The following is an 11033-nucleotide window of genomic DNA, read 5'->3' as shown; positions in this document are numbered from 1 at the left end:
ACTAGAATGACATGTCTTTTGTGTCACAAATTTAGCGCTATGTTAAGCAATCATAATTGGACTTATGTAGAAGTCACAACTATTTGAGGCCGGGCAATAGAATTTTGGTGTTAATGCATGTTTGAGACATAGTATAATGGAATATGCTCATGAAACATACCACACACAAAAAGAATATGCAAAAGAGGTGGCTTAATCTCATCCATACTCATGTTAATTTTTCAATCAACTAGCTTTAGAACTTTGAGATATCATAGACCAAATGAGATGAATGCATAAAGAAGGGGAATGAGATGAAGAGGGAGGGGAATGGATCAAAGCTCAAATTGGTCAAAGGAGGACTTTTACCAAATTAATATCATCCATTCATTTTGGGATATGGAATGTACATTCCATCAATCCTCTAAATCCAATGATATTAACTTGACAAAGTCAAATCAACCTTGACCAAGACCCAACAACAAGAGTCAAACACAAACAAGTCATCACAATTGGTCAACAAAATTGTTTGGCATTTATTTAAATTAAAAATACTAAAATAAGACATTTAAATTAAATATGATTTGTCAAATTCCTAAAGCATCATCAAAACACCAAATAAATGGTCATGAGATTTATCATAGGTCAAACAAGGTCAAAGGACCTTGGAGAAAAAATTTCAGAATTTTTAAAGACTTAAAAGTATTTTTAAACAATTAAAAATAAATGCAAAATCAATTAAATCATGAAAAATATTAATAATGATCCAAAAAATAATTTTAATTCAGAATATGAAAGAGGAAATTATTTCAAATTTTTTGGATCAATATTAAAATTAATATGAATTAATGAAAATAAAACAATTAAAATGAAATTCAAATAATCAGAAAAATGTGGACCACTTGATCTCTCTCATTAATTGAGGTGGCAGATCAAGTGTCCATCAGTGCACTTTCCACCATAGTCATGAGTCAATGCGTAATACAAATGGTAATTACAAGCAACGTGTGAGATTAAAATAATTCAAATGAGATCAATGGTTCAGAACATGTCCAGCACATCACCGGCGCTAGACCTCCGGTCACCTTCTTAGGCGAGGTCCACCGGACTGGTTCACTCATCACCATCAAGAAAATGAAAAAGGAGGACATGATCTGAAAGAAAAAATGGCGTAGAGCACGAATTTGACCTCAATTTTAACTAACTCCACATATATAGAAAAATATGAGGAGTTGAATTTTGAGGTGTGTCAACGGAGTTGCTTCGATTTGACCTCTAAGCAACTCAATCTTCTTGCCTACATTGGTAGGACTTCAGACAAACAAAGATCCAAGAGAATTGAGTGGAATTGATAGAGACTCAAAGAGATGAAATTTTCTGGAAAAGACCTTCAATGCAGATTTGGATTCACTTGTTCTTGCTTTGGCTCGTGCTTGATATTGCTCAGTATGCTTGCAGAAGTAGATTAGAATGCACAAAAGGTCTTGGATCCCTGGAGTTTTGAATCTCAAAACAGTGAGATTCCAACTCAATTTCCAAAGGAAATTCTCAGGATTATCCTCTTAAATGGAATGGTTTAGTGTTTGGGATCAAAGCTGGCGCGAAGGGGTCCTCAATTCTGAGCATATGGAGCTCTATTTATAGCTGAATCATGTGATATTTGCACCTTACAATTGAGTTTCCAAAATTGGCAATGAGTGATGCAGTGCATGGGCGTGTACAGGCCCATGAGATCATCCCTTTAGGTCCATAATTGAGTGTGAGTAAGTCTTAAATCAACTTGGAATGCAAGGCAAATGTACATGGAAGCTTGAAGTTTGATTTTTGCCAAATGATGATGCAATGTTCCAGCCATGCGCAGCCCTAGTAAATCTTGTCCAAAATGGATGAACTTGGACTTTTTGGAAAGGTTAGATTAAGAGGAACAACTTTCATGTTCAACACTTTTTCATTTAGAGCTTGGAACATGAAGAATTTTGAGGTGGAAATTTGGAAATTTCAACATGTTGAAATTTTTTCTAAGTGTCAATCCATATATCTCAATATTCCACCTTGCTTAACTCTTTATGTGAGATACAAATGAGAAAAATGTCTTCATAAAAGGTGTATCTATTTCAAAGACCTTCAAAATAATCACCAATTTCATGTCATTTGGATTTGGAATGATAGAGTTATGCATTTTTGAAGTTTGGAAAAATCACTTGCTCAATGGTATAGGTCAAAAATGCCTATCATGTAACCTCATATCACATGCTCAAAAAAGTTGAATTAGCTCTCACTCCAAACATAAACGTTGTAGCATACATATTGAATTTGATTGTGAAACTTGGAAATCTTTCATCTCATAAAAAATGAGCAAGTTATGGCCTTGGGAAGTTGACTCTCAAATTAGGGTTTAGATAAAATGACCTATAATGTTTCAACATAGAAAATGATTTTCAAAACAAAACTAGCTCTATGTCTCAACATGAAAGTTGTTCGTAATGTCTTTTATAGTAACTTTTCTCTTGGAATCATTTTCATATGATGAAAATTGTAGGAGATAGGGTCTAGGGAGACCCAGTTTTGATCAGATGAATTCATCTGGCCAACCACCATCAACCAACTTGCTAACCTTTAATTATTTTGACTTTATTGGCTCATGGTAGATAATATATGCATAAGATGATTAATTTTGAAGTTTCCCTTGAGAAATTTGATCAATTAGTGAGATAGCTTGTTGGAGAAGTTACTCAAGATACCCAGTCAAACTAGGGTTTCCAAGGCAAATCACCCTCAAACTCTTGAAGAAAACTTGATCAATATAACATGTAGGAATCAATGGAACTCATATATGATGCTCATAACCATTCTTGGACCAATTCATGGTTGTGCTCTTTGTCATGAGGGTCTCAAACCCTAGATATAAACTTGATAGATCAATGGAGATCATGCCCTACCTACAAAAGAGTTAGGCAAATGCAAAGACATATTTTTGTATTTTGGTTAGTAAAATGATAATATACAAGTATGATACAATCACATAGTTTTGGTGACCTCTCCCAAAACAAACCCAATGAAAGAGAGGTAAAAAGGATGCCAAGGTATTGATCCCAATGCATATGATGAAATTGCATGAGGGATCTTAAGGTCAAAATTGGGGTCTTACAGGCACAAGATAGGTAAAGGAAGCTACAAACACGCACAATGAATATGCACATGACAATAAGTCAACTATAATCCATTTCCCTTTGATTGAAACATAAGCACAAGTATCATGCAAGAAATATCATGGATTAAAAATATGCACTAAGTGAACATATGAACAAAATCACTAACATGTATCAAGCTTAAACATCTTAAGACATCAATCAAGGCCATCGATAAAGAATAGAGCAAAAGTCATGGCATAGAGAATAGTTCGTAAAACATGGATCATACAAACATACAAGCATAGAAGCAAAAATTCCTCAAGAATAATTTTGCAAAGTTTATCAAGTCAAAACATCAAATAAGATATATCATGATATCAATCACAAGACATGTAAAGCAATGGTCGAGGCATTTTAAAAGTGGACCTATAAGGAGCATACAAGCATGTTAAACCTTAAACAACTATGTCATGAATCAAGACTAAATCAATGTTTATGAGAAATTTCAAAGCACATAAAAGTAACATTTTATGACAAAATTTCACCTCATACAAGGGTTCAAGTCATTAGGGTTCATGCCTCTAAGGTTCATACATTAGAGTTTCAAAACAAGTCATCAACCATAAATATCCATGTACTTCAAGCACAAATCAAATAAATAAGTTATCATCAAGTCTAAGTTCAAGTATAATCAAGGTGTTCAACACATATGGATCAAAATGGGAGAAAATTAATCATGGGAAAAATTGAATCAAAACATACTTAAATGAAAAAATAAAAAGGAATAAATAATAAAGTTTTTTTTTGGGATTTTTTAATATAAAAATTAAAAACTAAATAACAAAATAAATGATATTTTATGAGGGAGTTCATGTTCAAAACAAACATAATGGTAACAATAATGAGTGAAAATGATGCTTTTATGAGGAAGTTCAAAATGAGCTTCTTTTACCTAATGGAGTGTGTTCGTTGCACCTTCAAAAGCACTTCCAGGAGAGAAATAATGATCCCTCTAGCTTCCTTAAGTGAGAATATGGAAAGAATGCAAGAATGATTCAACGTTCTTTCTTGCTTGATGATGGATGTTTTTTATGTTGGATCATTGCAATGAGGCCTCCTTTTATAGTGAATGAATTCAGATTTTGTACATTGGTTATTGGATTTGTTTGATGGACTTTGGATCAAATCTAAAAAAATGGTGAAAAGTACAAAAGTGATTTTTACTTTTATGTTTAGATGGAGTAATATCAAAGAAATATCTATTCATAAAGCTCCAATTAAAAGTGGTTGAGAAAATTGATCTTTATGGAAATGGCAATGAAGCTCTATAGCAAAATCATCCATGAATGGTATGTTGTTTGGGTAATGGTTCAAGACCTTGTGTAATGCATCAATGGTTTGTGTAAAACACTAATTATGATGATATTTAGAAGCATAATAGGCTTCAAATCAAGATCTTGAGTTTTGGCTTTGGTTTGAACATGAAACTTTACATGAAGATGGACTTTCAATTTGGCCTAACATGGTGACTTTTCTTCTTCGAAACTCTTAGCTCAAGTGTGATAAATTCATGTCAATGGGATCTTTGGGAATATTTTACCATCCTCTATAACTTTATTGTTGGAAATTTAAAGGGATTCAACTTGGATCTAGGATATAATTGTCCATCAACTTTGACAATCTTAATTGCTAAGCACTTGGAAAAATTTCCAAGTGTTGAACAATTTTACAATTTTGAGATCTCATCTTCATCATTTCATATATTCCAATCCTTATGAGATGTTTGGTTAATTCTTTCTACAAAGTTTAATTATGGAACATCATATCCTTTGAGCATGAAAAATGATGGCTTGAGGAAGAAGTTACAAACTTGTAAAGTGGGTTTCATGAACATGCAATTTCATAAGTTAGAGAAATTTTGAAAACCCTAGATTTGATATTCTTGAACTTTTTCTTGATTTTCTTGATTAAATGCATTTATAAACCCTATTTTCATGATATTTGACTTGAGAAACCCATGGTTGGCCAAAAAATCTCAAAAGTCAAACTTTGGCCTTGAGTAGTTGACTTTTCATCAGATGAATTCCAAATCTTCAATGATCAATGAATCAAACTTCTTTAGAAAATTGAAGCACGTGAATAGATCATAATGAAACACTTGAGGACCTTGAATCATATTTCATACCATTAGATCATGTCTTGGTCAAAAAGTCAACATCAGAGCAATCTTGATCAAAACCCTAATTTAGGCATCAGATGAATTTGGAACTTGTTGATCTTGAATGGATGCAATCTTGAACTTGATTATGATTTATGGAAATCACTTGAATATTATGAATGAATGAGAAGCTTTAATTACTGAGGAATTCCCATAATCTTGACCAATCAATCACTTGAGCTCCTTAAACCAACACACCTACCTTGTGAAAGAATCAAACGAGACAAACCATACTTTTGTATTTTCATAAGGTTGGTAATACATAAAAGAAACACACATGAGATGTTTGATGTTATTCAAATGATGAAAATTATATGGGATCTTAGGGGTAAAAATTAGGGTATGACAATTATGTTCAAAGGGACAATACTAAGGAAGGAGGATCGGCCAGCAGACCACCTGTCTTGGATGGCACCAACTATGATTATTGGAAAGATAAAATGATTAATTTACTTAAATTCATGTACAACAAAACATGGAAGGATATAATAAAATGTTGGAAACACCTTGTGTTTGCCTCTCAAGATGGAACGTCAATCTTAAAGGCAGACGTTGAGTGTTCTAATGCTGAAGATTGAGAAGCTCTTGGAAACTCAAATTCCTTGGATTCTATCTCCAATGGTGTGGACAAGAACATGTTTATATTAATAAACACGTGTAATAAAGCCAAAGAGGCTTGGAAGATCCTCAAAACTACATGTGAAGGTACATCCAATGTCCATATGTCAAGATTGCAGCTTCTCACAACAAAATTTGAGAATCTTAGAATGAAGGAAGATGAATCCATCTATGACTTCAACATTCACCTTTGTGACATATAAAACACTTTTTTTCCATAGGAGAGAAAATTTCAAAAGAAAAGTTGGTCAGAAAATCCTCATATCACTACCTAAGAAGTGTGATATGAAGGTTACAATTATTGAAGAAACCTAAGACTTAATAAACATCAAACTTCATGAACTAATTGGTTATCTACAAACCTTTGAAATGGCTATAAGTGACAGGTCTGAAAAAAGAATAAGAGTATAGCCTTTGTATCCAACTGTGAAGTAAATGAAGATCAATGTGAGAAGGATATTGAATAAAGTCTCTCAGATGTTATAGCTCTCCTTGGTAGAAATTTTAACAAATATTTGAAGAGTCTGGACAAAATATTGAGGACATATGTCAAAGACAAAGTGTCAAAAACCTTTAATAACATTGGTCCCCAATGCAAGAGAAAAGATGAAGACAAACCCAACAAAGGCAAAGGAATACAATGTCATGAATGTGAAGGTTTTGGTCACATTAAAGTTGAATGTCCTATATTTATAAAGAAGCTGAAAAGGGGAATGTTATCCACTTGGTCTGATTCTGAAGATGAGAGTAAAGAAGAAACAACTAATAGGGCGATGGCTTTCACTAGAAAATATGAATATGGGGATGATTCTAGTGATGAAGACATCTCTGATGAAGACTTAGATGAAACGTACAAACTTTTTTACGTTAAGTGGGAGGAAGCATAGATGGTAGGAGAGAAGAAGAAGAAAAATATAAGTGGTCTCCTTTAGGAAAAAGAGACACTTGTTGCAACCATCACTAGTCTAAAAGAGGAAGTCACCCTGTTAAATTCCAAACTAGAAAATACGACAAAATATGTTTGTATGTTGAACAATGGTTCAAATATGCTGGATGAAATCTTGGAAGTTGGGAAAATGTCGAGGAATGTGAAGGGAATAGGATTTGAATACAACTCCATGAGCAAACAAACAAAAGTTCTCACTAATAAGTTTTCTCTCTCTGAGAAGAAAAATGAGTTTATGATGGTGGGCCATATGTCTCAACAACCTGCTCGACATATGTACCCATAATACAGAGAAAAGAAGAACTATTCTTGGAAATATCATCAAAGTGGAAGATATGGTCATATAAGGCCCTATTGTTATAGATTGTATGGAAGATATGGTCGTGTGTTTTATTTGTGTGAAAGAAATAAAGTTTGGTTGTTGAGTGGTAATAGTTTCTTCATTCAAATTATTTTGTAAATGTTTAACATTTGGTATAGTTGTTAATAGAAAGTGAAAAGGGTCTCATATTTAGGGGGAGTACTAAATAGAAATTGACTGCTAGTATTGAGAAAAAAGGCATTGAGCTAGAAGAGTTCATCTAAGACCAATTTGTACTTTTACTATTAAGATTGGATTTTCTTTCTTGGGTTAACTCTCTCTAGGCGTATATGACATTGCACCGAAATGGGTTGCCAATTCCTTGTGTCTTGTTTACTGTATCTGCTTTTTAATTATTACTGCATTAATTTGTTGGATTTGAGACTTCACACATAAGAGGGGGATGAATTATGTGGTTTGGAAAAACTTGTTTTTGAAAATATTTGGAAAATAAAATCAGATTTTAAAAACATTTTTGAAAACTTAGAAGAGTAAAATAAAATATGGAAAGTAAATAGTTTGAGGGAAAAAGAGGAACACTAGAAGTTATATAAGTTCAGTAAAAAACGACTTAGTATTGTCCCCAAGAATTAATCTTGAGAGTTTCCGATAAATGTTGAGAGCATTTAGTAGGAAAGACTCACACACCCCTTTATACAAAGAAATGATGGGTGACCTCCAACCAATATTATAAGACTTCAGTATATAGCAATTTGAGTCTTCTCTTCCAAACGGTGAATCTAGGCGGCCAGTCCTTTCTTCATAAATGAGGATCTTGAAGCGGTTAGTCTTCAAGTTCCTTAAGCATTGCAAGCTTTTATATGGACTGAGCTCAAGAACCTTAAATCTTGGTTTTACATAAGATAATCAATAACATGTGAGATTTTAACACTCAGCTTATCTCTAACCTATGAAGCTTTTAATATCGGGCTAAGATTCAACCTATCTTAGTTTTAATATCGGGTTGACCAAGAACCTAAGAGATTTTATCACAAGTTGATCTCCAACATAAACTAGGACTAAAACACATAATCCAAAAAAAAATCTTTTTACATGTTTAGCTTATAACCCAAACAAATCCCTAAATGGATAATATTCAGCCAAGGTGTATACAAAATATTCCCTTGATGAATTTATAATTCTACCCTTTCCAGAATTACAATTTTATCGTCACTCATAAAATGACTTTTCTCACAAAAGCACTTAGGCTAAAACATTTAGTGAGAGAAAGTTAAATAAAACTTTAGAGAGTGTGTGTGTGTGTGTGGTGTCAAAACACGGTTCTTGATGAAATGAAGTGAGAAAAGGGACATCTATTTATAGACTAGAAGTGGGCTCAAAAAATAAATTTCAATAAAAGCTTTTTATGACATTCTAATCGATTGGAACATATTCACAATCGATTAGAATTTTGAAATACAATTGATTGTAAGTTTATAAAAGGAAGAAAAAGATATGTAGTAGTTGCACATCATTAAGGCGTTGTCCCAATCACTTATGGCTTAATTTTGAACTGAGCTAATCGATTAGACAAATGTCTCAATCGACTAGGTAAGTCAAAATTTATCCTATATCTATTTTGACCGTTCCTAACTCATATGGCACAACTTCAAGATATCTTTGAAGGTATTTTCTTTAGTAAAAATATGTTAGTGTGTGTGCTTCAGCGGTACGCTTTAATGATAAAACCCTTATGTTTTACAAAAGGTTCACTCACTACTAAATTAGGAGAATCCTAAGTACTTCAAGACATTTCCAGATACTTCTCTTTTGATGACACTTTCTTGAGTAGCTTGAGATGAGGCTTTATTTACATTCTATTTGATTTCCATCATCGAATAGTCAAGTCTTATCAAACCCTAATGATTATGTTTACATATTTATTCGCTTAACCATTCATGCTTGACTTATAATAAGACATTATTTGTCATCATCAAAAGTTGATGTCCTTGTTAAAAGCATATCACCTCCAAAACAAGGTTCCACATTCTCCCCCTTTTTGATGATGACAATACATCTCTCAAGGTATGTGGTAAAAGAAACAATACAAATATATTTGAAGTGATTAACCCCCCCCCCCCCTGAGTTAATAAAAGGAAGAAAAAGATATATAGCAGTTGCACATCATTAAGGCACTATCCCAATCGCTTGTGGCTTAATTTTGAACTGAGCTAATCGATTAGACAAATGTCTCAATCGACTAGGTAAGTCAAATTTTAGCCTATAACTATTTTGACCGTTCCTAATTCATCTGGCACAATTTCAAGATATCTTTGAAGGTATTTTCTTTGGTAAAAATATATTTGTGTGTGTGCTTCAGCGGTACGCTTTTACGATAAAACCCTTATGTTTTACAAAAGGTTCACTCACTACTAAATTAGAAGGATCCTAAGTACTTCAAGATATTTCCATATACTTCTCTTTTGATGATACTTGCTTGAGTAGCTTGAGATGAGGCTTTATTTACATTACATTTGATTTCCATTATTGAATAGTCAAGTCTTATCAAACCCTAATGATTAGGTTTACATACTTATCCGCTTAACCGTTCATGCTTGACTTATAATAAGATATTATTTGTCATCATCAAAAATGGATGTCCTTGTTAAAAGCATATCACCTGCAAAACAAGGTTCCACATTCTCCACCTTTTTTATGATGACAATACATCTCTCAAGGTAGGTGGTAAAAGAAATAATACAAATATATTTGGAGTGATTAACCCTCCCTCTAGTTAAATAGAGAGTATATCCTACTCCCCGTGAGAGTATAGTTCTTCATCTTTGTCAAAATAAAAAAAAGGCGAGTAAAGATGCATTGTAAGATGTAAATATGCAAACAAGGGCAATTTAGACATTTATAAAGAAAAAGCAAACACTCATATTATTACTAAGCAATTTAAATTAAAAATGGAAATTTTTGCAGAATTGAAAATACAATAAGGGAAAATACTGAATTAAAGGTTTGCAAAACAAAATAGACAAAAATTTAAGTGAGATTATTCTGCATCAAGATGATCATGGATGAATAGGTCATGTGGTAGTTTGGTTTAGTTAGGGATGAAGTGGCATACTATGAAGTCGATCTTGTCATTTGTTACATCTTTTTTCTACTTATGATTTTCAAGAGATCTTTGGTTATGAATATTTGTGAGGATTTGTTTGAGCTTTCTATTTCTATAGGTATTACTAAGAAATTTAAATTAAAAAGAGAATTTTTTGCGGAATTGAAAATACAATAAGAGAAAGTACTAAATTGAAGGTTTGCAAGACAAAATAGACAAAAATTTAAGTGAGATTATTATGCATCAAGATGATCATGGATGAATAGGTCATGTGGTAGTTTGGTTTAGTTAGGGATGAAGTGGTGTACTATGAAGTCGATATTGTCATTTGTTACATCTATTTTCCTACTTATGATTTTTGAGAGATCTTTGGTTGTGAACATTTGTGGGGAGTTATCTGAGATTTCTATTTATATAGGTCTTTCATGACTTTTTCCTTTCCTTTTCTTCTCATTGGATGGTTCCTTTTTATTTATGCTTCCATTTATCAACTCGTACTTTATTGATGAAAGGACATAGACTCTTATTATGGTTGTTTCTTCCTTGAACTCTTCATTTTCAAAGTTGTACCTTATTTATTTCTAAATTTTTGTGACTAGATTTCCATATGGGAGGTGTGTATCGTTTTCCTTGCTTTCTATCATGTAGTCAATTACTTATTATCCCCGGTTTACCTTGACTTTATTTTCTATCAACCATATTGTTTCTACATCAAC

This window comes from Lathyrus oleraceus, chromosome 1 (genome assembly GCF_024323335.1).
Source record: "Lathyrus oleraceus cultivar Zhongwan6 chromosome 1, CAAS_Psat_ZW6_1.0, whole genome shotgun sequence".
Taxonomy (NCBI): domain Eukaryota; kingdom Viridiplantae; phylum Streptophyta; class Magnoliopsida; order Fabales; family Fabaceae; genus Lathyrus; species Lathyrus oleraceus.
Note: the sequence above shows the minus strand (reverse complement) of the source record.